Source organism: Coregonus clupeaformis, chromosome 19 (genome assembly GCF_020615455.1).
Source record: "Coregonus clupeaformis isolate EN_2021a chromosome 19, ASM2061545v1, whole genome shotgun sequence".
In the NCBI taxonomy this organism is placed as follows: Eukaryota; Metazoa; Chordata; class Actinopteri; order Salmoniformes; family Salmonidae; genus Coregonus; species Coregonus clupeaformis.
The window spans coordinates 35,613,598-35,640,823 of NC_059210.1; positions in this window are offsets into that span (position 1 = coordinate 35,613,598).

Below are 27,226 nucleotides of genomic sequence, written 5' to 3' on the forward strand. Positions count from 1 at the left end.
ATCTTTTTTGTTCGGGTTGCTATTTCTGCTTCGGAACTCGGCGGGAGGGCCAGGGGGTGTGATTTCAAAGTGAGAGGAGATGGAGACAGGTGTGGTGGGAAAGATAGGGGGAGAGAAAGAGAGAGTAAGGGAGGGAGAAAGTCTAGCTTTGGGAAATAAAAGCAGACTGCCGCTCCTCCTTTACCATCACTAATTAAGTTCTCTGGCACTGAAAGTCATCATCTCTAATCCCCAGGACTCTCGACATCGGGGACCCGAGCTACCCCTTCCCTTTGTCGGTGGTGATCTGTGCTTCTCTCCTTCGTCCTTTTCCTGCAGAGGGAGTTCAGCCAAACCAAACTAGTTCCAAATTAATTTAACAGGCTCCATCTATCTCATGTGCGTCCCTCTCAGAAAGTGACCTCCTGCCTTTGTATGGACCTTTCCCATCTCTATTTTTTAATGAACCCTGCATTGCAACAATGTGCCTTACTGTGATGAGGTGTGAATGACGGAGTCAGGCGCAGGAGGTAAAACATCGAAATCCAGAGTTTATTCAGTGTACATGAATAAAGCGCAGCAAGCGTCAAAACGAAACTAGCACAAGGGAAAAATCCACCTTGGCTACATACAAGGAAAGAGTAGCTCAACTACTCACTCTCACAATGAACAATCACTCACAAAGGACAAGGGGACGAGGGAACACTTATACACAGACTAATGAGGGAATGAGTACCAGGTGTGTGTGATTGACAAGACAAGACAAGACAAATGAAGTGATGATAAATTAAGCGGTAGTGGCTAGTAAGCCGGTGACGACAAACGCCGAAACCTACCCGAGCAAGGAGGCGGGGAAGCCTCGGCTGAATTCGTGACAATTCGTGACACGCCTTCCAAGGGATTTGTGAGAAGGCATAAACTTTCCTGCAGATCTCATTCTCTTGTAATGAAATATTAATGGATAAAACACTGGATTATTTATTCTACAAGGGTTTCCTTTCACTTTGCCACTGTCTGGAAACATATCAGAACGCTCTCTTCAGTGTCCCCTTTCACTGCCCTTATTACCATCCTATCCTCATGATATACAGTAGGCTGGTTAACAACATGAAGTATTTGCATTCCTTGCTCTTAACCTCTTCTCTATCTCTCTCACATTCTACTTATATATAATCATTATTTCGGCATCTGCTCAGTGGTTATCTCCCAATCTAAATGTATCTTGTCTCCCCAACACTCCTATCCTGTAATCAGCAAGTGCCAGATGGGCTGGTCCATCTTTGGTCCAAGTGGGCCTGTCTAAACAGTTTTTTCCCCCATTTTTTTTCTTCTTTCAAAATGGTCATTGTTTGGCTAATAATGGGTTTCTGGTAAATATGGATTTCTGGTCCCAGTCCACCCCTGAACATGGCACAACACGATGATAGTCAAACAACATGGCAGCGGTTTATCTCACTTCTCCCCCAAGTCTTATCAGCTCAAAAAAAGGCTTTTGTTGGGAAAAAAAAGAAAAGCTCTCTATCTGTGATGGGTGCTACTGCTATCAGTAGAGATACAGTGGGGAGAACAAGTATTTGATACACTGCCGATTTGCAGGTTTTCCTACTTACAAAGCAAGTAGAGGTCTGTAATTTTTATCATAGGTACACTTCAACTGTGAGAGACGGAATCTAAAACGAAAATCCAGAAAATCACATTGTATGATTTTTAAGTAATTAATTTGCATTTTATTGCATGACATAAGTATTTGATCACCTACCAACCAGTAAGAATTCCAGCTCTCAAAGACCTGTTAGTTTTTCTTTAAGAAGCCCTCCTGTTCTCCACTCATTACCTGTATTAACTGCACCTGTTTGAACTCGTTACCTGTATAAAAGACACCTGTCCACACACTCAATCAAACAGACTCCAACCTCTCCACAATGGCCAATACCAGAGAGCTGTGTAAGGACATCAGGGATAAAATTGTAGACCTGCACAAGGCTGGGATGGGCTACAGGACAATAGGCAAGCAGCTTGGTGAGAAGGCAACAACTGTTGGTGCAATTATTAGAAAATGGAAGAAGTTCAAGATGACGGTCAATCTCCCTCTGTCTGGGGCTCCATGCAAGATCTCACCTCGTGGGGCATCAATGATCATGAGGAAGGTGAGGGATCAGCCCAGAACTACACGGCAGGACATGGTCAATGACCTGAAGAGAGCTGGGACCACAGTCTCAAAGAAAACCATTAGTAACACACTATGCCGTCATGGATTAAAATCCTGCAGCGCACGCAAGGTCCCCCTGCTCAAGCCAGCGCATGTCCAGGCCCGTCTGAAGGCAACAAAATAGGAAAAATGCCAAGGGGGGTGAATACTTTCGCAAGACACTGTATATGTATATATGCAGTACCAGTCAAAAGGTTGGACACACCTACTCATTCAAGGGTTTTTCTTTATTTTTACTATTTTCTACACTGTAGAATAATAGTGAAGACATCAAAACTATGAAAGAACACATCATCATGTAGTAACCAAAAAAGCGTTAAACAAATCAAAATATATTTTATATTTGAGATTCTTCAAATAGCCACCCTTTGCCTTGATGACAGCTTTGCACACTCTTGGCATTCTCTCAACCGGCTTCACCTGGAATGCTTTTCCAACAGTCTTTGTTATGACGTGTTTTCATACAGGATTTGTTAATGTCTTTTTATATTTTGAGCTGCATAGGGTTTTGAGAATGAGGACATTCCATGTATTTATTTCTGTCACTGGTGGGTGCCAGAAGGTATGCGTGCTAAGATAGCTGGGGGGCAACTGGCGCTAATCTTAGAAGGAGTATGTGATGGAATATCCTGACTAGGGTGCAAGAAGATAACATATAGGGTGATAATATTGTGGTGAGGAGCGACACTCAATAATGGTTGGCAGCTGTTGGATGGAATTAGCTTGCAAAGCATTAAATAAACTGAAAGGTTTTCCATGTAAGTCATTCAAATGACAATAGGCTACTCACATTCCGCTTGTCATGTTGAATCCGGTACCGTAATATTAAATACTTTGTATTAACTCTCCATCTAAGTGTTTAACTATCTTATTGCATCCTTGATTCCTTGATACCAGAGGAACTCATCATAACAGTCTTGAAGGAGTTCCCACATATGTTGAGCACTTGGCTGCTTTTCCTTCACTCTGCCGTCCGACTCATCCCAAACCATCTCAATTGGGTTGAGGTCAGGGGATTATGAAGGCCAGGTCATCTGATGCAGCACTCCATCACTCTCCTTCTTGGTAGAATAGCCCTTACACAGCCTGGAGGTGTGTTGGGTCATTGTCCTGTTGAAAATCAAATGATAGTCCCACTAAGCCAAAACCAGATGGGATGGCATATTGCTGCAGAATGCTGTGGTAGCCATGCTGGTTAAGTGTGCCTTGAATTCTAAATAAATCACAGAAAGTGTCACCAGCAAAGCACCCCCACACCATAACACCTCCTCCTCCATGCTTTACAGTGGGAACTACACATGCGGAGATCATCCGTTCACCCACAAGGCGGTTGGAACCATAAATCACCAATTTCGACTCCAGACCAAAGGACAGATTTCCACTGGTCTAATGTCCATTGCTCGTGTTTCTTGGCCCAAGCAGGTCTCTTATTATTATTGGTGTCCTTTAGTAGTGGTGTCTTTGCAGCAATTAGACCATGTAGGCCTGATTCACACAGTCCCCTCTGAACAGTTGATATTGAGATGTGTCTGTGACTTGAACTCTGTGAAGCATTTATTTGGGTTGCAATTACACAAATTAACATTTAAGAAGGCACACCTATTAATTGAAAAACATTCCAGATGACTACCTCATGAAGCTGGTTGAGTGAATGCCAAGAGTGTGCAAAGCTGTCATCATTAAAATGATAGACTGATAATTTCTTTGTCAGTGGGCAAACGTACAAAATCAGCAGGGGATCAAATACTTTTTTGCCTCACTGTATTTTGATTTGATAACACTTTTTTGGTTACTACATGATTCCATATGTGTTATTTCATAGTTTTGATGTCTTCCCTACTATTCTACATTGTAAAAAATAGTAATAAATGAAATGAAATGATAGTCCCACTAAGCGCAAACCAGATGGGATTGCGTATCGCTGCAGAATGCTGTGGTAGCCATGCTGGTTAAGTGTGCCTTGAATTCTAAATAAATCACGATAGTGTCACCAGCAAAGCACCCTAACACCATCACACCAGTCTGTATCTGGATAATGTGTGAAATGCTTGATAATGTATGTGATATCAATAGAGAGGTATAATTTCTGGGTGATTTAAATATTGACTGGCTTTCATTAGGCTGCCCACTCAAGAGAAAGCTTCAAACTGTAACCAGTACCTGCAACCTGGTTCAGATTATCAGTCAACCTACCAGGGTAGTTACAAACATTACAGGTATTAAATAATCAGCATGTATTGATCATATCTTTACTAATGCTGCAGAAATTTGTTTGAAAGCAGCATCCAAATCCATTGGATGTAGTGATCACAATATAGTAGCCATATCTAGGAAAACCAAAGTTCCAAAGGTTTGGCCTAATATTGTGTATAAGAGGTCATACAATACGTTTTGTAGTGATTCCTATGTTGTTGATGTAAAGAACATTTGATGGTCCGTGGTGTGTTATGAGGAGCAAACAGACACTTGACACATATATGAAATTGCTCATTCCAGTTACTAATACACATGCGCCCATTAAGAAATGATTGTAAAAGCTGTTAAATCCCTGTGGATTGATGAGGAATTGAACAATTGTATGGTTGAGAGGGATGAGGCGAAAGGAATGGCAAATAAGTCTGGCTGCACAACCGATTGGCAAACGTATTGCAAATTGAGAAATCATGTGACTAGACTGAATAAAAATAAGAAGATTCTACATTATGAAACAAAGATAAATTACATAAAGAATGATAGTAAAAAGCTTTGGAGCACCTTAAATGAAATTTTGGGAAAAAAGGCAAACTCAGCTCCATCATTCATTGAATCAGATGGCTCATTCATAACAAAACCAACTGATATTGCCAACTACGATTTTTTCATTGACAAGATTAGCAAATTTACGAATGACATGCCAGCAACAATTGCTGACACTAAATCCAAGTATATCTGACCAAATTATGAAAGACAAGCATTGTAATTTTGAATTCTGTAAAGTGAGTATGGAAGAGGTGAGAAAACTATTGTTGTCTATCAACAATGACAAGCCACCGGGGTCTGACAACTTGGATAGAAAATTACTGAGGATAATAGCGGACGATATTGCCATTCCTATTTGCAATATTTTCAATTGAAGCCTACTAGAACATGTGTGCCCCCAGGCTTGGAAGGAACCAAAAGTCATTCCGCTCCCTAAGAATAGTAAAGCCCCCTTTACTGGCTCAAATAGCAGACAATTTAGCCTGTTACCAACCCTTTTGGAAAAAATGGTGTTTGACCAGATACAATGCTATTTTACAGAAAACAAATTGACAACAAACTTTCAGCATGCTTTTAGAGAAGGACATTCTCTAACACAAATGCACTAACACAAATGACTGATGATTGGCTGAGAGAAATTGATGATAAAAAGATTGTTGGGTCTGTTTTGTTAGACTTCAGTGCGGCTTTTGACATTATCGATCATGGTCTACTGCTGGAAAAACGTATGTGTTATGGCTTTACTTCACCTGCTATATTGTGGATACAGAGTTACCTGTCTAACAGAACACAGAGGGTGTTCTTTAATTGAAGCCTCTCCAACATATTCCACGTAGAATCAGGAATTCCCCAGGGCAGCTGTCGAGGCCCATTACTTTTTCAATCTTTACTAATGACATGCCACGTCTATGTATGCGGATGACTCAACGCTATACATGTCAGCTACTACAGCGACTGAAATGACTGCAACACTTAACAAAGAGTTGCAGTTAGTTTCAGAGATGGTGGCTAGGAATAAGTTAGTCCTAAATATTTCTAAAACTAAAAGCATTGTATTTGGGGAAAATCATTCACCAAACCCTGAACCTCAAATAAATCTTATAATAAATAATGTGGAAATTGAGCAAGTTGAGCAAGTTGAGGTGACTAAACTGCTTGGAGTAACCCTGGATTGTAAACTGTCATGGTCAAAACATATTGATACAACAGTAGCTAAGATGGGGAGAAGTGTTATGATGAGTTTCTCGGGTATCAAGTAATTTAGAATGTAAGATTATACTTAGACACTTTTGATGGGGAGTTCATATAAGTATTTAATAGGTACCATGGTTCGATATAACAACAGGACAGGGCTTTGCCTCTTGCCATACCCAACTAACTTAGAATGAAATCCTCTCACTCATATATCCTATGTTACATGTTTCTTCAACCACATCTGGCAACCCTCAATGGGCACTCCCTTCTTTGATGTTATTCTCTTGTCCCCCAAGGCAGTATATCCTATCCATCAATCATGCTACCATAAACATCAGTAATCTCCTTTGACATAATGGAATGTAGACTCTGTGGCACCAAGCCACTTATCTACTAACTCTAACCTGGTTCCCACAACACTATGAAAACATCATAACAAGTATGTCCATAATAAAGTGCTGCTCTACCTTCTTAACAGCACTATCAACAAGGCAGGTGCTACAGGTTCTAGTTTTGTCACACCTGGACTACTGATCAGTCGTGTGGTCAGGTGCCACAAAAAATGAATTAGGAAAATTGCAATTGGCTCAGAACAGGGTGTACACAGAGAGCTAATATTAATAATATTCATGTCAATCTCTCCTGGCTCAAAGTGGAGGAGAGATTGACTTCATCACTACTTGTATTTATGAGAGGTATTGACATGTTGAATGCACCGAGCTGTCTGTTTGAACTACTGGCGCACAGCTCAGACACCCATGCATACCCCACAAGACATGCCATCAGAGGTCTCTTCACAGTTCCCAAGTCCAGAACAGACTATGGGAGGCGCACAGTACTACATAGAGCCATGACTACATAGAGTAACTGATGCAAGTAGTAAAATTAGATTTAAAAAAAAAACTGATTAAAAAACACCTTATGGAACAGCAGGGATTGTGAAGCGACACAAACATAGGCACAGACACATGCATACACACACATTGTGACATACTCACTATACACACACGTACACATGGATTTTGTACTGTAGATATGTGGTAGTGGTGGAGTAGGGACCTGAGGGCACACAGTGTGTTGTGAAATCTGTGAATGTATTGTAATGTTTTTAACATTGTATGAACTGCCTTAATTTTGCTGGACCTTGGCAGCAGCTAATGGGGATCCATAATAAATACAAATACACCTCCTCCTGCATGCTTCACGGTGGGAACCACACATGCAGAGATCATCCGTTCAACTACTCTGCATCTCACAAAGACACGGCGGTTGGAACCAAACATTTCAAATTTGGAATCATCAGACAGATTTCCACCGTTCTAATGTCCATTCCTCATGTTTCTTGGCCCAAGCAAGTCTCTTCTTATTATTGGTGTGCTTTAGTAGTGGTTTCTTTGAAGAAATTCTACCATGAAGGCCTGATTAACGCAGTCTCCTCTGAACAGTTAATGTTGAGATGTGTCTGTGACTTGAACTCTGTGAAACATTTTATTTGGGCGGCAATTTCTGAGGCTGGTAACTCTAATATACTTATCCTCTGCAGCAGAAGTAACTCTGGGTCGTCCTTTCCTGTGGCAGTCCTCATGAGAGCCAGTTTCCTCGCTTGATGGTTTTTGCGAATGTTCCGGATTGACTGACCTTCATGTCTTAAAGTAATGATGGACTGCGATTTCTCTTTGCTAATTTGAGGTGTTCTTGCCATAATATGGACATGGTCTTTTACCATATAGGGCTATCTTCTGTATATCACCCCTACCTTGTCACAACACAACTGATTGGCTCAAACGCATTAAGAAGGAAAGAAATTCCACAAATTAACTTTTAACAAGGCACACCTGTTAACTGAAATGCATTCCAGGTGACTACATCATTAATCTGGTTGAGAGAATGCCTAGAGTGTGCAAAGCTGTCTTCAAGGCAAAGGGTCGCTACTTTGAAGAATCCAAAATATAACATCTATTTTGATTTGTTTAACACTTTTTTGGTTACTACATGATTCCATATGTGTTATTTCATAGTTTTGATGTCTTCACTATTATTCTACAATGAAGGAAATAGTAAAAATAAAAATAAAAAATCCTTGAATGAGTAGGTGTGTCAAAACTTTTGACTGGTAGTGTATATTTTCAAAGAAGCGTGAATCATCATTATTTGGACCGTATATGTTAATGAGCCATATCTGTTTATGGTCCAATAACATATTTAAAATCATCCATCTATCTTGAGGATCTGTTTGGACAATTTGCACATTCAGAAATTATTGTTAATTAATATCATCACCCCTTTTGAATTTCTTTGCCCATGAGAGAAACACATACTTCTCTGGGGTAGAACACGAGCCCCTTGGTTCTATCAGACCATGAGGACGTCTGTCCAGAAGCAACCTCTCACTACCTCAAACCCTCCCATGTGCTGCCCTCTTGGCAGCTTTATGGGTCCAGTTTGGCTGGTGAGCAACCAGCCCCTTGATTACTCACAAGCCTCAATTGATGTGGCAAAGTTCGTCCCTATACTAATCAAAGAACCAACGTTTTTGTAGAATTAAGATAGACTTTATTGCAAATAGACAAAGCCGAGGTGATTTGCAAAGCATCTCCTTGTCCACCTCCCAGCTCTCAGTTTATATAGTAATTTTCACATACATCTCCGCTTAAAGCCCCTCCCTCTTGGGTTCCCCCACAACTATCCTCAGTTTCCCCCTCTCGACCGCTCCGCCCACTTCCTTAGTCTATGATAGCGGCTAAATTTGACTTCTATTCAGTTTAGAAAAAATAGTAGTACAATCAATCAAGCCCTTGTCATGCAAAAATAATCTTGTTCAGTTTAAACTCTGTTCAACCCCGGCTCACCCTGGCTTGACCTGTTGATTGATTGTTGGACATAACAGGGCCACACTCAGTCTCTCAAACATACCCAAACCCAACTCCTCTCTTCCCTCCCGTCATGCTGTATTTACTCATGTTTAGTCTGAACTCTGTTCAACTCTGGCTCTGCTCTCAGGACTTTGTTTGAGGAGAGAGACAAAGGGCAATAGTCTGGTTTCAGGCTCTGATAAGGTAGGACAGCTGTGGATTAGGTAAGAGCAAGGAATTTGACCCGAGGTCAGATCCCCATTTCACACACACACACAAACCCAGTGAAAGGAACCAATTAAGTTCTTGCCCAGCAACAGAGAGTACCCATGTTTAATTCTGACTCCATGTTCATCACATTTGTGATAAACTTTGATTATCTCATAGTTTACTGAAAAATCCTCATCACAATCAGCCCCAATAAGTCCTGGCCGGAGGACCCGTCGAGACCTGGCACGTCCAGCAGAGGGAGCCACCGTCGCGTGATGTAGACTCTGTCTGTCACCAGGCCTCGACGAGTCTCCCCCTGGTGGCTTGTTCCGCAGTACGCCCCTGTCGGGGAGGGGGCGGTCGTCAGTAAGATGTACGTCTCCCTTCTAGATAGGGCATCTGCATTCCCATGCTTTGTGCACAACAGAAAGAAAGAAGCGTTGAAGGGACAAGAACCACCTGGTGACTCGATCGTTTGTGTCCTTTCCCCTGGCCATCCAGACCAGGGGAGCATGGTCTGTGACCAGGGTGAAGTGGGTTCCCAACAGGTAATTCTTAAGAGTGTCTAGTGCCCACTTCACCGCTAGACACTCTTTCTCGAGAATTTAGTACTTATTTTCTCGGGGTATCAACTTCCGGCTTATGTACATGACGGGGTGTTCCTTATGTACATGATGGGGCGGTGCTGCTCAAGTAGGTCTCTGACCTCATTTATTTCTCTGTTTAGGCTGCATACTCACAGCAGGTCCATAAAAGAGATGGGAACTTATCTTGGTGTATGGGTCACTCAGGTGGGTGTCCAGGATATAGGGTTGGGGATCTTTCCATCATGATAGGACAATAAAAAATTAAATTAGATGTATACTATATTTAAAAAATGTATATCCCTCATCTACACAAAATTGAAAGCTCTCTCTCACTACCCCTGCTCATAGACACCCGTCGGCTCTACGATATGCAACCATTTCCCCTCTCACTCAATTAACACTGCACCTTTCCAAACACAAAACTGCACACCATATGGTTGACTGCGGAGGAAATGGGCCGAGCGTGCAAACTCACCCACTTCCCACACCTGCCACAAGGGGGAAAGGACGCCAGGGAGAACACAGGACCAACCCCAACAACCGTCCACCAAAACAACAATTGCCCGCCAAAAAAGCCATGTTCTAATTAGTTGTATTTGAAGATGTATTATTCTGCTTGTTATCTTTTCTTGTTATATACTTTTATCCTTTTATAAAATACTATACTTACTATAAATGTTATTTAATATTCCAATCCCTATCATTGCTAGTATTGGGTGTTCCATTATTCAACTCCTCTATTACAACTTTTAGAATAGCCATGGAGTAGTCTTTGTGTCTCTGAACATTTGGTTGTCATATACAGTTTATCGACCACAAGTGCCACACGTTTCCCTTTTAATCTATTTTCTTTGAAGATTGGATACAGAACTTTGCACCTTTCTGCAATCTCCATCGGGAACTGATCATTCATGCCTATTTTCGTGCCAGCAAGTCTTTTTCCTAGGCTTTTAACCATAGCTTTATCCTTAAATGCAAATTTGGCAACGATTGGGCGATCATATTTCTGTCCTCTTTGTCTGAAACGGTGTACACGTTCGAGTTGGATTTTATCGACAGCCTCGAGTGGTATTTGAAGCGCTGTATGCAGGATATCCTTCATAATATTCTTGGTTATTTCTCCCTCCTTTTCCTGAATACCCGTAAGTACTAGATTTTCTCTCATCGATCTAGTTTGGATGTCTAGTAAGGCTTCTCTCAGAAGGTTGTTCTCCTTTTTAAGTTCCCTAACGTCTGTTTCCAATTTAGTTACTGTCACTTTTAATTTTTTCGTTTCTGTTTCCATTATCGATGCTTTTTCGTCTCTCATTTCAAGACTCGCTTTCAACTCTTTTACGTCCTTACTGACCAATTCTAGTATGCCCAATTTGTCATTTATCGACTTCAACAGGTCGCTTTCCACACTTACCAGACCCAGTAATGAAAAGCATATATCATCTGTATCAGTCGACGAGTCGCATTTTCTCTTGGGGATTGGTTCTCCTCGTTTATCTTCCGCCATGTTTGGGTGTTGTGTGTTGTTGTAATATTTGTCCATATATTTCTCTAGCCTTATAATTTGTTTTGTGTTATTATCCAGATTGAATTTTATTTGCTGCGAATATATGAAATGCTAATATTTAGTCTAACTTATTGATTTCGAATATTATGTTTTTATCTTGAAGTGGTTTGTACCGCTTCAATACGCCATCTTGTCATGAACAGGATCTAAAAAGGAGACACAGTTTGTCTAATACAAATCTGAAATTTATTTTTTCCCTGAACAGTGCAAAAAATCATGTTTTAGGTTTTAGATACATTATGTACTATTTTTCAAGCGTGAAATAACATTGTAAGCTTTTTTACACGAACATGGTCTAAAATCATGTTTTAGGCAAAATCCACAATGCAACTAGTTCAGCATATGACAGGAGACACCGATTCTGTATAACAAACGTGAAACATATTTTTTAACCATTTTGCATGAACAGGGTCTATAATCATTATTTTAGGTTCAGCACTGAAATGACTTGATTTAAGATACAGTATGTCCTATATAGATTGCAAAATAGTTGGGAAGAGATTTTTGACGTACCGATCCCATGGCATAGTGTTTATGAACTGATACGCAAAACGACACCGGATTCAAAATTTAGAATCTTTCAATTTAAATTATTATATAAAATTATTGCTACCAATAGAATGTTATTTATATGGGGATACAATCTTCCCAGCTCTGCAGATTTTGCTGCGAAGAGACAGAATCATTAGATCATTTGTTTTGGTACTGTCCATTTGTAGCTTGTTTTTGGATACAGGTCCAGGAATGGCTAAAATATTGCAGTATTTACCTGGAGCTAACCCTGCAGATAGCACTACTGGGTGATCTGAAAAGTCATAGTCAATTGATCAATAACATAATAATACTATTAGCAAAAATGTTTATTTTCAATTCACAATCTGTAGAAACAATGAGAATAGAAAGGTTCAGAACTTTTGTAAGACATCACAGTACAGTTGAAATATATATGGCAAATAGAAATCCTATATGGATGGTGTTAAAAGATAGATGGGAGGTGTTGAATGGAAATAAGGATAGGACTAATAACAACTAACAACAAACATTAACAAGATAACTAATAATGTAGGCACGCTGTGTCCATAATAAGTGTATGGGTTGTAGGTTGGGAGCTTTTGTGAAGGAGCACAGTTAGAAAGATATGGCATATAGAAGCAAACCGGATGGACATCATGAAAATGATCAGAGAGATTGAGAGTAGAAGAAGTTCAGGAGAAAGAATAAACTAAATGTAGTTACTGTAAAATTGACTGTGTCCATAAAATGTAGATAGTGGGTATGGGCTGGAAGTAGAGGCCTAGGCGTTGTTGTTCACTAGTTTACTCCAAGTATTGGTATAAGCCATCCAATGTCGAGAATGCCATCTTCTCCCGGGAGGAGGCTGCCTAGGTATCTGCCAATATCCCTTGGTCAGGTCCAGGGTGCTGATATACCGGACCTTTCCTAACCGGTCGATGAGCTCGTCCACCCTTGGCATGGGGTAGGCGTCGAACAAACTGATGTCGTTCACCCCCTGGAAGTCATTGCAGAAACGCAGACTACTCTCCGGTTTGGTCACCAACACGATGGGGCTGCACCATGCGCTGTGGGACTCCTCGATGACTCCCATCCTCAGTATACCTTCCACCTCCTGCTTCACGGCCTTCCTTCAGGCCTCGGGGATCCGGTATGGCCTCTTTCGCACCGTTTCTCCGGGCCGGGTGCGGACTTGGTGTTCAATGAGGGTCGTTCGGCCTGGCTTCTTGGAAAACCCGCCGGTGTTCCAATCGATTAACTACCGGAGCGCTTGCTTCTGGGCCGGACCGAGGTCCTCATTGCTCTTCAATAGGTTCACGTGGTAAATCTGTTGGTGTTTCCATCTTCCCGGCTGCCGTAGCAGTAATTTACGGGTCCACACTTCTCTGTCACCTCGTACAGCCCGCGCCATGTGGCCAGGAACTAACTTTCTGCGTTGAGGATCAAAACTAGCACCTTGTCACCCACATGGAACTCTCGGGGCTGGGTAACCCAATTGTAGACCATGGCTTGGGCATGTTGGGACTTCTCCTTATGTTCCCTTACCACTGGCCATATGGCTGTCATCCGCTCCCTCATCGTCTCTATGTGTTCAACCACGCTGTGTAAGGGGGTCGGCTGGGCTTCCCACACCTCCTTGGCGAGATCCAATAGGCCGCGGGGTCTCCTCCCGTAGAGAAGTTCAAAAAGGGAAAACCCAGTGGAGGCCTGGGGCACTTCTCGGATCGAGAACATTAGGTGGGGTAGTAGCTGGTCCCAGTTCTTCCCGTCCCGCTCGATGACCTTCCGCAGCATTTGTTTGAGAGTTTTATTGAACCGTTGACGAGCCCATCCGTAGGAGACCACACAAATCTTTCATTAGTCGGGACATGAACTCGGGACATGAACCCGGTACCTTGGTCGGTCAGTCTCTCGTTCGGGATGCCAACCCAGCTGAAAAGGTGGAACAGCTCCCGGGCGATTCCCTTGGAGACTGCAGCCCGTAGGGGAATGGCCTCGGGATATCGGGTGGCATAATCTACTATTACCAGGATGTACCGGTGTCCTCGGGCCATTTTTACCAGGGGGCCCACTATGTCCATGGCGATGCGTTCAAACAGCACTCCGATGATCGGTAGGGGAACCAGCGGGTTCCGGAAGTGTGCTTTTGGGGCGGTGATTTCACACTCCGGGCAGCTGTGGCAATAGTCTTCCACGGCCCGCCTCATCCCGGGCCAGTGGAACCGGGCGGCGATCCGTTCCCGGGTCTTCTCCATTCCCAGGTGCACTCCCAAAAAATGGGTGTGGGACAGCTGAAGAACAGTTCCGACGTACCGGTGGGGCAGCAACAGCACATCTCGAAGTTCCCCCTGTTCGTGTGACACCTGATATAACAGGTTATTTTTTAAATGGGGGTATCGGAGGGTCCCTCGAAATCGAGGAGGGGGAGCTTGGGCTCCTCAGACCCCGACTCTGAGTCCGTAAACACTGGGTTGGAAACCGCTTGCTTCCAGGCCAAACTCAAACACCTCCTTTGGTCTTCATCCACCTGGGGTCGTCGGCGGCGGGTCGACTCTCCCCCGGCTGTCTCTCAGCGGGACTGTAGTCCTTTAGCCCGGCTGACTTTCGGATTGGGGAGTACGGTGGTGGGGTCGTCCTTCCGTCAACCTCCGACGGCTCCCGGACTCGGCCTGCGTCCCCTTCAGCAGGGCCTCGGGAATTCTGGTGCATCTCCACGGCTCCCAAGAGGTCCTCCAAGGTCTGGGTCGCGCGTAGTCTAGCCGCCCTCTTCATGTCGTGTGGTAGCACCCGTAAGAAGTGATCCATGACCACTTTGTCGATAACGGGGAGGGTGGCTACGTCGGTTAGGAGCCATGCCCTGGTGACAGGCAGTAGGTCGCTCATCTGGGCTCGGGGGACCAGTTGGGCCCGACGGGCCAGGCTGTACCCGTAGCGGCTGAGTACCTCCCTCTTGAGACAGTCGAAGTCAGCCACCTGTTCGGTGTTGAGGTCATAATACGCCTTTTGGTCGTCTCCGGACAGGAACGGGGCCAGCAGACACACCCACTTCGCCTTGGGACATCCTTGCCGAAGTGCTGTCCATTCGAATGTGCAGAGGTGAGTCTCAATGTCGTCATTCTCCGATAGCTCAAATAAAAACTGATTGGGATGCGATTCGGTCTTCGTTTCTCCTCGCAGCTTCCTGACTTCCTCCAGCAGGCGGACATTCTGTAGACGCTGTTCTTCCAGCGTTCGTTCCTGAATGTCCTGTTGCGTTTGTTGGGCCAGAACGAACTGAGCTATCAACTCGTCCGTGCTGATACTGCGTAAATGTCAACCCTGGTCTGACCACGTTGTCAGACTTGCCCCCATTCTCCACCACTTGTGGCAGACCAGGGGGTTTTATCAAGACGTTTACACAGATCAGACACGGACACAAGTGTGATTCCTCAGTTTCAAGGGTGTTTTTTTAAAACAATAAAGAAAAAGAAAAGAAACCGGTCTCCTCCAGGGTACCACCTTCTGGGCCCCGGGGAATGCTGCCTCCTCTGGGGTAGAACGCCGAGCCCCTCGGTTCTATCAGACCGTGAGGACGCCTGTCTGGTAGCAACCTCTTACTACCTCCAACCCTCCTGTGTGCTGCCCTCCTGGCAGCTTTATGGGTCCAGTACGGCTGGTGAGCAATCAGCCCCTTGATTACTCACCAGCCCCAATTTGTCCTGGCCGGAGGACCTGGTACGTCCAGCAGAGGGAGCCACCGCCACATGATGTAAACAGGCCTCGACGAGTCTCCCCCTGGTGGCTTGTCCGCGGTACACCACAATACATACACACATACACTACCAGTCAAACGTGTGGACACACCTACTCATTCAAGGGGTTTTCTTTATTTCTACTATGTTTTACATTGTAGAATAATAGTGAAGACATCAACACTATGAAATAACACATATGGAATCATGTAGTAACCCAAAAAGTGTTAAACAAATAACATATATTTTATATTTGAGATTCTTCAAATAGCCACCCCTTTCCATGATGACAGCTTTGCACAGTCTTGGCATTCTCTCAACCAGCTTCACCTGGAATGCTTTTCCAACAGTCTTGAAGGAGTTCCCACATATGCTGAGCCGTTGTTGGCTGCTTTTCCTTCACTCTTCCGTCCGACTCATCCCAAACCATCTCAATTGGGTTGAGGTCAGGTTATCTGATGCAGCACTCCATCACTCTCCTTCTTGGTAAAATAGCCCTTACACAGCCTGGAGGTGTGTTGGGTCATTGTACTGTTGAAAATCAAATAATTGTCCCACTAAGCCCAAACCAGATAGGATGGCGTATCGCTGCAGAATGCTGTGGTAGCCAAGCTGGTTAAGTGTGCCTTGAATTCTAAATAAATAACAGAGAGTTTCAACAGCAAAGCAACCCCACACCATAACACCTCCTCCATGCTTTACGGTGGGAACCACACATGCAGAGATCATCCATTCACCCACACCGCATCTCACAAAGACACGGCGATTGGAAACAAAAAATCTCAAATTTGGACTCCAGATCAAAGGACACATTTCCACTGGTCTAATGTCCATTGCTCATGTTACTAGGCCCAAGCAGGTCTCTTCTTCTTATTGGTGTCCTTTAGTAGTAGTTTCGTTGCAGCAATTCGACCATGAAGGCCTGATTCACACAGTCCCCTCTGAACAGTTGATGTTGAGATGTGTCTGTGACTTGAACTCTGTTAAGCATTTATTTGGGCTGCAATTTCTGAGGCTGGTAACTCTAATGAACGTATCATCTGCAGCAGAGGTCACTCTGGGTCTTCCATTCCTGTGGCGGTCCTCATGAGAGCCAGTTTCATCATAGCACTTGATGGTTTTTGAGACTGCACTTGAAGAAACTTTCAAAGTTCTTGAAATGTTCCGTATTGACTGATTTTCATGTCTTAAAGTAAAGATGGACTGTCATTTCTCTTTGCTTATTTCAGCTGTTCTTGCCATAATATGGACTTTTTCTTCTACCAAGTAGGGCTATCTTCTCTACCTTGTCACAACACAACTAATTGGCTCAAATTCATTAAGATGGAAAGAAATTCCAGTATTAACTGTTAAGAAGGCACACCTGTTAATTGAAATGCATTCCAGGTGAGTATCTCATGAAGCTGGTTGAGAGAATGCCAAGAGTGTGCAAAGCTGTCATCAAGGCAAAGGGTTGCTATTGGAAGAATCTAAAAAATATATATATATATATATATATATATATATATGTATTTTGATTTGTTTAACACTTTTTTGGCTACTACATGATTCCATATGTGTTATTTCATAGTCTTGATTTCTTCACTATTATTCTACAATGTAGAAAATAGTAAAAATAATGAAAAACCCTTGAATGAGTTGGTGTGTCCAAACTTTTGACTGGTAGTGTATATATAAATATACATACCTATACACATACATATTGTAGTGGACATTTTAATCAATAATGAGGAGAGACAGGGTCGATCACCAATCAGATCATTACTTTATTCAAAACGTATCAATAAGGCAATAACCGAGGCTGGTCGGCTCAACAGTCTTGACTGTTGGGTTGAGAGCCCCGACACAAAGTATACAAATATATGTTATAGCAAAGATACACCCTCTTAGTCTACATGACAAACAACAGATGTATGGAATGGGTCACAAGGTGAAACTTGATATATGAGAAAGGAGTATCCCCCAGCCAGATAGCATTTGCCGTGAAGACTGTTCATATTGTACAGAAACCAGTTTGGCCTCCAAAACAAGCTTCCTGTCATCATTATCCATACCCGAGCCATCTCTCCCTGGTACCTCATTACACAAACAACAACCCATTCTATGGAATGCATGCTGTAGAGTTTATCACCAAAGGCATCGTAAATCTACTGTCAGTGTTAACACAGACAAATGAGAGTTCTAAGAACCCTATTCTTTTGTAGAAAACAACCATTTGATGCAATAACAGTATTATAACATAATATTGTAATTTCTGCTCTCACAAAATACATACATATAAATGCACATACATATATAGATGTTTTTAAAATATATTTTCCTTTATTATCTTCCACTAACCCTACCACCCCTCCCCTAATTGGAATAAACTAATGAACAACAACACTTAGGCTTCTACTTCCATTTTATACATTCTATATACATTTTACGGAAAAAATCTATCTTACAATAGTTCAATTTTGTTTGATTTTAGTCCTTCCTATACCCTCAACCTCTCCCTATTTGCCATATATTTTTAACTGTGCTGTTTCAAAAAAGTTCTGAACCTACAATGCATTCGGAAAGTATTCAGACCCCTTGACTTTTTCCACATTTTGTTACATTACAGCCTTTTTCTCAAATTGATAAAAAAAAGGCCTTTTACAGTGGGGAAAAAAGTATTTAGTCAGCCACCAATTGTGCAAGTTCTCCCACTTAAAAAGATGAGAGAGGCCTGCAATTTTTATCATAGGTACACGTCAACTATGACAGACAAATTGAGATTTTTTTCCCAGAAAATCACATTGTAGGATTTTTAATGAATTTATATGCAAATTATGGTGGAAAATAAGTATTTGGTCAATAACAAAAGTTTCTCAATACTTTGTTATATACCCTTTGTTGGCAATGACACAGGTCAAATGTTTTCTGTAAGTCTTCACAAGGTTTTCACACACTGTTGCTGGTATTTTGGCCCATTCCTCCATGCAGATCTCCTCTAGAGCAGTGATGTTTTGGGGCTGTCGCTGGGCAACATGGACTTTCAACCCACTCCAAAGATTTTCTATAGGGTTGAGATCTGGAGACTGGCTAGGCCACTCCAGGACCTTAAAATGCTTCTTACAAAGCCACTCCTTCATTGCCCGGGCGGTGTGTTTGGGATCATTGTCATGCTGAAAGACCCAGCCACGTTTCATCTTCAATGCCCTTGCTGATGGAAGGAGGTTTTCCCTCAAAATCTCATGATACATGGCCCCATTCATTTTTTCCTTTACACGGATCAGTCGTCCTGGTAAATTGCAGAAAAACAGCCCCAAAGCATGATGTTTCCACCCCCATGCTTCACAGTAAGTATGGTGTTCTTTGGATGCAACTCAGCATTCTTTGTCCTCCAAACACGACGAGTTGAGTTTTTACCAAAAAGTTCTATTTTGGTTTCATCTGACCATATGACATTCTCCCAATCCTCTTCTGGATCATCCAAATGCACTCTAGCAAACTTCAGACGGGCCTGGACATGTACTGGCTTAAGCAGGGGGACACGTCTGGCACTGCAGGATTTGAGTCCCTGGCGGCGTAGTGTGTTACTGATGGTAGGCTTTGTTACTTTGGTCCCAGCTCTCTGCAGGTCATTCAATAGGTCCCCGCGTGTGGTTCTGGGATTTTTGCTCACCGTTCTTGTGATCATTTTGGCCCCACGGGGTGAGATCTTGCGTGGAGCCCCAGATCGAGGGAGATTATCAGTGGTCTTGTATGTCTTCCATTTCCTAATAATTGCTCCCACAGTTGATTTCTTCAAACAAAGCTGCTTACCTATTGCAGATTCAGTCTTCCCAGCCTGGTGCAGGTCTACACTTTTGTTTCTGGTGTCCTTTGACAGCTCTTTGGTCTTGGCCATAGTGGAGTTTGGAGTGTGACTGTTTGAGGTTGTGGACAGTTGTCTTTTATATTGATAACAAGCTCAAACAGGTGCCATTAATACAGGTAACGAGTGGAGGACAGAGGAGCCTCTTAAAGAAGAAGTTACAGGTCTGTGAGAGCCAGAAATCTTGCTTGTTTGTAGGTGACCAAATACTTATTTTCCACCATAATTTGCAAATAAATTCATTAAAAATCCTACAATGTGATTTTCTGGATTTTTTTTCCTCAATGTCTGTCATAGTTGACGTGTACCTATGATGAAAATTACAGGCCTCTCTCATCTTTTTAAGTGGGAGAACTTGCACAATTGGTGGCTGACTAAATACTTTTTTTCCCCACTGTAAATCTACACACAATACCCCATAATGACAGAGTGAAAACAGGTTTTTAGAATGTTTTTAACATTTATTAAAAATAAAAACCAGAAATACCTTATTTACTTAAGTATTCAGACCCATTGTTATGAGACTCGAAATCTGGTGCATCCTGTTTCCATTGACCATCCTTGAGATGTTTCTACAACTTGATTGGAGTCCACCTATGGTAAATTCAATTGATTGGACATGATTTGGAAAGTCACACACCTGTCAATATAAGGTCCCACAGTTGGCAGTTCATGTCAGAGCAAAAACCAAGCCATGAGGTCGATGGAATTGTCCGTAGAGCTCCGAGACAGGTGTTAGGTTCTGATAAACAGAGTGAAAAACAAACGGACAACTAGTCAAAGCTCAAACCAAGTTTATTCACCCACTGGTTCAAACAGCTGCATAAGACAAAGACATGTTTCCACCAGCACAAGTATTTATACCCTCCTTTAGGTGGAGACACCTCCTTGCATCTCTAAACACTACATCTTTGTTGCTAGGCAGTAAGATAAGTGATGTGTTTAATAAAACTGTTCCTTCTCTTTTCATCTAACCTGACCTCTGCCCACATTCCTCACTAACACACAACTATGCAACCTTATCAGTGACCGCAACCAAGTGATTGCCTTTTCCCTTACTTAGTAACTTTCCAGTCCCATACATCTTATCCACCGTCCATTGACCCCACCATATACATTTACATATTAGTCATTTAGCAGATGCTCTTATCCAGAGCGACTTACAGTTAGTGAGTGCATAAATTTTTTGATTTAAGATTTTTTTCATACTGGCCCCCTGTGGGAATCGAACCCACAACCCTGGCGTTGCAAACGCCATGCTCTACCAACTGAGCTACATCCCTGCCGGCTGTCACACCCTGGCTCTGGGGACTCTATATGTTGAGCCAGGGTGTGTAGATTCTATGTGTTCTTGTTTTGTGTTGGCCGGTGTGGTTCTCAATCAGAGGCAACGAGTGTCAGCTGTGGCTGGTTGTCTCTGATTGGGAACCACATTTAAACAGGCTGTTTTCCCACAATAGTTGTGGGATCTTGTTCCGTTTGGTTTGTTCCGTGTTGGTTGTGTTTAACCTAGGACGTTACGTCATCGTTTATTGTTTTGTTCGTATTATCACTAAAGATAATAAAGAATGTTCGCTCATAACGCTGCGCCTTGGTCTACTCCGTTCAACGATCGTGACAGAAGATCCCACCATACCAGGACCAAGCAGCGTGTCCAGGAGCAGGCAGCCTGGACATGGGAGGAAGCGCCGTGTAAGGAGCTGGAGAGGTTGGCGATGGCCCAGGTGGGCCAATTGTGGTCCTGGGAGGACATGCTCGGGGGAAAAGGGCCATGGGCTAAGGTTAAGGCCCTGGCGAGAGAGGAGCAACGGCGTCAACAGTGTCATCGTCGGACGGACGAGAGGCAACCCCAAAATATTTTTAGGGGGGGGCACACGGCATGGGCGACTGGGCAGCAGGAGGCTGCCACAGGGCGAATTGGGAGATTAGGAGAGGAGGCCACCGGGTTTGGGGGGCCAGGAGGCAGGTTGGCGGAGCCTGGATGGAGAGCAGAGCCAACTCCCCGTACTCAGGCATGGCAGCATGAGACTGGGCAGGTTCCGGGGTATGCGGAGCTGCGTACTGTGCCACGAGTGGTCCGGCATAGTCCGGTACGTCCTGTGCGAGCACCCCGCACGTGTCGTGCGAAGGTGGGCATGCAGCCAGGACGGAGTGTGCCGGCTCAGCGCTCGTGGCCTCCAGTGCCTCTCCTCGGTCCCGGATATCCTGCGCCAGTGTCACGTGCTGTTATGTCAGTACGGGTACACAGCCCTGTACGTCCTGTGCTGATGCCTCACACAGAGTGTGTGAAGGTAGGCATTCAGCCAGGACGGGTTGTGGCAGCTCTTCACTCCAGGCCTCTTATCCGTCTCCACAGCCCGGCCCGGCCTGTTCCTGCTCCTCGCACCAAGCCTACGGTGCGCGTCGCCAGCCCGGCCCGGCCTGTTCCTGCTCCTCGCACCAAGCCTACGGTGCGCGTCGCCAGCCCGGCCTGGCCTGTTCCTGCCACTCGCACCAAGCCTACGGTGCGCGTCGCCAGCCCAGCCTGGCCTGTTCCTGCCCCTCGCACCAAGCCAGGGGTGCGAGTCGTCAGCCCGGTACGGCCCGTTCCTGCTCCACGCACCAAGCCAGGGGTGCGCATCGTCAGCCCGGTACGGCCCGTTCCTGCTCCACGCACCAAGCCAGGGGTGCGCATCGTCAGCCCGGTCCGGCCCGTTGCTGCTCCACGCACCAAGCCAGGGGTGCACATTGTCAGCCCGATACGGCCCGTTCCTGCTCCACGCACCAAGCCAGGGGTGCGCATCGTCGGCCCGGTCCGGCCCGTTGCTGCTCCACGCACCAAGCCAGGGGTGCGCATCGTCAGCCCGGTCCGGCCCGTTCCTGCTCCACGCACCAAGCCAGGGGTGCGCGTCGTCAGTCCGGCACAACCCGTGCCTGGGTTACCGGTGCCTGGTCAGGTACCGGTCAGCTGCTCCACACCGGAGCTTAAGCAATCCGCTCCTACGATGTCCAGTCCAGCTCCAGCCAGTGGGGCCAGACCAGACCAGGGGCGCTACGGGGGGATGGTTGAAGGGTGGTGGTCAAGCCCGGAGCCGGAACCGCCTCCGAGGAGGAATGCCCACCCAGCCCTCCCCTGTTTGGTTTATGTTGAGGCGCGGTCGCAGTCCGCGCCTTTGGGGGGGGGGTACTGTCACACCCTGGCTCTGGGGACTCTATATGTTGAGCCAGGGTGTGTAGATTCTATGTGTTCTTGTTCTGTGTTGTATATTCTATGTGTTCTATTTCTATGTTGGCCGGTGTGGTTCTTAATCAGAGGCAACGAGTGTCAGCTGTGGCTGGTTGTCTCTGATTGGGAACCACATTTAAACAGGCTGTTTTCCCACAATAGTTGTGGGATCTTGTTCTGTTTGGTTTGTTCCGTGTTGGTTGTGTTTAATCTAGGACGTCACGTCATCGTTTATTGTTTTGTTCGTATTATCACTAAAGATAATAAAGTATGTTCGCTCATAACGCTGCGCCTTGGTCTACTCCGTTCAACGATCGTGACACCGGCCATTCCCTCCCCTACCCTGGATGACGCTGGGCCAATTGTGCGCCGCCCCATGGGTCTCCCGGTCGCGGCCGGCTACAACAGTGGGACAGCTAGTGGCACAGCTAGTACTGCGATGCAGTGCCTTAGACCACTGCGCCACTCGGGAGACCTCATAATTGTAACCTTTAACTTCTAGCATAGCAGGTATTTCAAATTAGAACCCAACAGTCCCTCCTTTTTTAATAGTAATTCCATACTGTTCAATATCACAAACTTTAAAATTACTTATAAATGAACAGAAAATAAAACATGATTAACATCCACAGTTGATTATTATGTTTACACCTCCGTGACTTATGGCCCCCGATCTATATTTACACCACGCACACTCTTATTTCCATCTCTCTTCGGACAACTGATAATGACATTTTAGATGGAGCTTTTGACTTTCTCCATTTCCTCCTTCGGGTTCCTAAGAGAGTAATAGCACAAGACTTGAAAATCAAAAGAAAGACAAAACATAACAAGTATTAATAATGTGTTAAGCTATGCATAATTATATATGCAAAGAAAAACAGAAGTTTGATAACATGACGATTCTCAGTCTCTCTTCACCAGACTCTATGCCTTCAGGATACTGTTCTGCTGGGTTCCACAAAAATGAAGGCCCTAAAAAACCTCCTCATGCTTTCACCCAGTCTTCCCCCGTACGGCCACAGATTACAAAAGGTGATCTAATGCCATATTATTTTCAATTCGCTCCCCATCTCCTTCTTCCTCCATGGCAACCCGATATACCTGTGCGGTGGCCTTAATCAACTTTACTTCATCTTGAGGCAAATCAACACTGTATATACGTTTCAACATCAAGGTGATATCCCCGCAATACTGACAAGGTAACCCCTGCTACCACTAACACTGCTCATTCAATTACTGTCCCTCCAGCGACTGCCATGACAATAGCTATTGCATTGACTCTGTCTTCTGATCTCCTATTGCTTTTGTGGTTCACTGATAGATCTAGGACTGAATCTTTCAGATACTCCCTACCTGTCTCCCAACTCCTACCCAGATTTCTAGCCACCAACATCGCTAATGACATCCTATGTTCTGCTACAGTCACATTCCATTCCGCTCTCCCAATTCCCTGTAACATTAACACCTTGTTTATTTTTTTACTCCAAATAATACATTGATATCGGTCCTGCTCGAATCTGCAACTGACACCCTTACGCAAACATTCTGTCTCCCTTACGCAAACATTTGTGCCTCCGGCCACAAATACATTTGCACATAAATCATTCCATCTAACACATTAGTCACTACTGCTAGTCCACTTTTATAGTTATAAACATACTAAAACATGCTCAAGTCAATTAGTTAATTTCCAACAATCCCTCATCTGGAACTATGATCACTCATGTTCCACGACACCTAGGAAACATATTGACTTGAACAGGGAAGAGAGAAAATACATGTTTAGTCATTTCACACCATACTTGATGAGAAGGAGATTGGGGCAAGAACCGTCCATCCGTTCTGTTATATGCCAATGGGATGCCCGTCTCCTTCATCCTCATCCTCGAGTGTCAAAGCAAGATGCAGACTATGAGCCTTGTACATAATTAATTGTACTGTATCATCCAGATAGCCATATGTATTGATGTGCTTTAACATTAGGATTCTGATTACATGGTAAAACAAAATCCTATACTATCAAGGTCCCCATCATGGTTAGCCCAAGCTACCATCTAGTGGGTTCTCTAATAACCTCCCTCTTGGAGGACACTAAAATATAAGGTTTCCTGGGAGGAAACCCTCCCTATACTCAATCCAATTCATGCAGTGCACCCTCCCCTCATTTTGTGTTCTCCTCACAGCTTAGGGCAGCACTCTCTCTCTCTCCTTCGCTCCTTTCCGAATCATAATTAAAACAATTGATAAATTATCCAACCCAAATTTAGAATGAAAGTCTTTAGTGCTTCTCGTTGAGTCTATCACTCGAATTCAAGACCCTCAACTTAGCACCTACTGACACGGTTCAAATGTACTTTTACAGACAGGGAAAATATATAGACAGGATGTCCTACTTATATTACCAGTATTAACTTTTCTCATCACGGCTCCCGTTTATCCCTGTCTTACTCTGTCGCGATCGGCATGTTTGTGACAGATCGGTGTCTCAATGCATTTGTATCTAAATTACAATAAACTTCCCAGTGTGCAGACCTCCAAAATCAACCTGATACCCCAAATAAACAGTTTAGGGCAACCCTAAATCAATTTACGGGCATAGCACCCCCCTCCTTCCCGGCACTCTTCTTCTGGCATCTCTTCATTTTCTTCTTCAGATAGCGTTACAGTTCATCCTCATAATGGCACATATGTAACTCATGCCTGTCAAAGTGGATCGCCCTTGATAATGTCCTGATTCCAATATCTGGGACATAATCAGATTTTCCCAAGCAACCAAATCTCTCACCTGAGCCTCCACCACCATTCTGTACAATCCCTTCTGTCTTGTCCATTTTCCCACCAGTGCATTAGCAGCATTAGAGGCGCTTGGACGTGATCTCTCTCCATGCTCACTCCACATGCACGGTCTCAGGACCCATGCCGCACTCCTGCCACTCGTAACACAGGTTGCTGGCTCGAACTCAGGTCTCAGTAGAAGTGGTGAAAGACAAGGTCGTAGTGAACGGTTTTATTGCCATTACTTCAGCCAGTTAGAGGGGGTGAAGTTCACACTGTTCTCTGTCAAATTATTCCTTCCATGCATCTAAATACCATCTGTAGTCACTATCACAATAACTTCGAGAGAGGGCAGACCAAAACAACAGTTTAAGACATTTCTGATTCAGAAAATCCAAAAAAACTCTTCACCGTATGATAAATTATTACATTTCCAATTTTCATAATAATACAAAATTCCTAAAACAAATGTCAAAGAGCATACCAAAACACTGTTGAAACCATTTTTCAAACTGGCTTATACTCCCTAATCATACTGGCGACCTCACCGCAGAGTTATAGGGTCTGGGAGTTAGAGAGCTAACCCTTAGGGAGAAATCCCAACCATACAGCAGACCCAATCTGGTGAGATTTATATTGAAACAAAGACAAAAACAAGAACAACCAAAACAAGAACAGCGATATACTTCTTCATATTATACTTAAATCTCACCCAATGTCTCTATCATTTCTAGTGAGGTTGATCAGGCCTCACCAGAAAGTCAGGACAAAGGTCATTAAACACCATTAAGTATTTTCTTTCCCTGTACTTCAGAAATTTCCATCATTCTGCGTACCCGGTTTGCAACCAAATTAAAAAGACCCCACACAATAAATCAAACACGGTATTAACACCACTAACAAATATTCATAACCGGTGGGTTGTGTGTGTGTGTGTGGCAAAACAAACAAATGGTCAGGTTTTACTTATTTGGGAGCTCCCTTTACGGCCGGATCCGGGTACCGTTATACTTTATAAAACTGCAGAATTTCACTAACTGCTCTCCCAAGACAACAGTCTCGGGAAACATTTCAAAGAAAGAGATAAGGACACCCCATCCTCTCCTGGAAGAGAAAGTGTACATTTCGTTAGTATTCACTATGCTAAATCTTAATCAGCAACACAAACATTTTTATTACAGACAAAACCAAACATAATAACTTCTGTTCACTGGGAGTCCACTGTCCTCCCTCCACTCATTAATCGTTTATGTTTTATTCCATCCCAACGTTTATGTACCCTTTATGTATCTTATACTACCCTTAGACATGGCAGCATTTCTCTCGACCCGAGTCTAACGTTTTTCTCCCGTATCTGACTGGTCTCTCTTTCCCCCCCTGATTTGACGTAACCACAGCACTACAATGCCCTTCATGTTCATGAACAACATTTTTTAAAGGTCATTTTAGGTTTGGCAACCCCAATGCTGGCGCCTGACACAATTGCTTCTTTAGCTCAACAAACACTTCCTCACACTCTTGAATCCACTCTATTTTCTCGTGACCCCTCCTCCCTTTTATCAATTCTATAAAGCTATTTCAGAATGAGACAGAATAAAGTGTCTCATGAGATTGAAAAACACCTAGGATTTTCCTGAGTGTGCGAGGAGTGTTTGGTCGTGCCAAAGAACGCATTGTTCTACTCAATCACATGTAATGTGCTTCGTGCCTTTGAAATCGAAAGCTCCAAATATGTTACCTCTTGTTTCACTAGTTGTCCTTTCTCATATGATGCTTTGTGACCCTGCCCTGCCAAATAGTTTACTAATGTGGTGAGGTATCGCA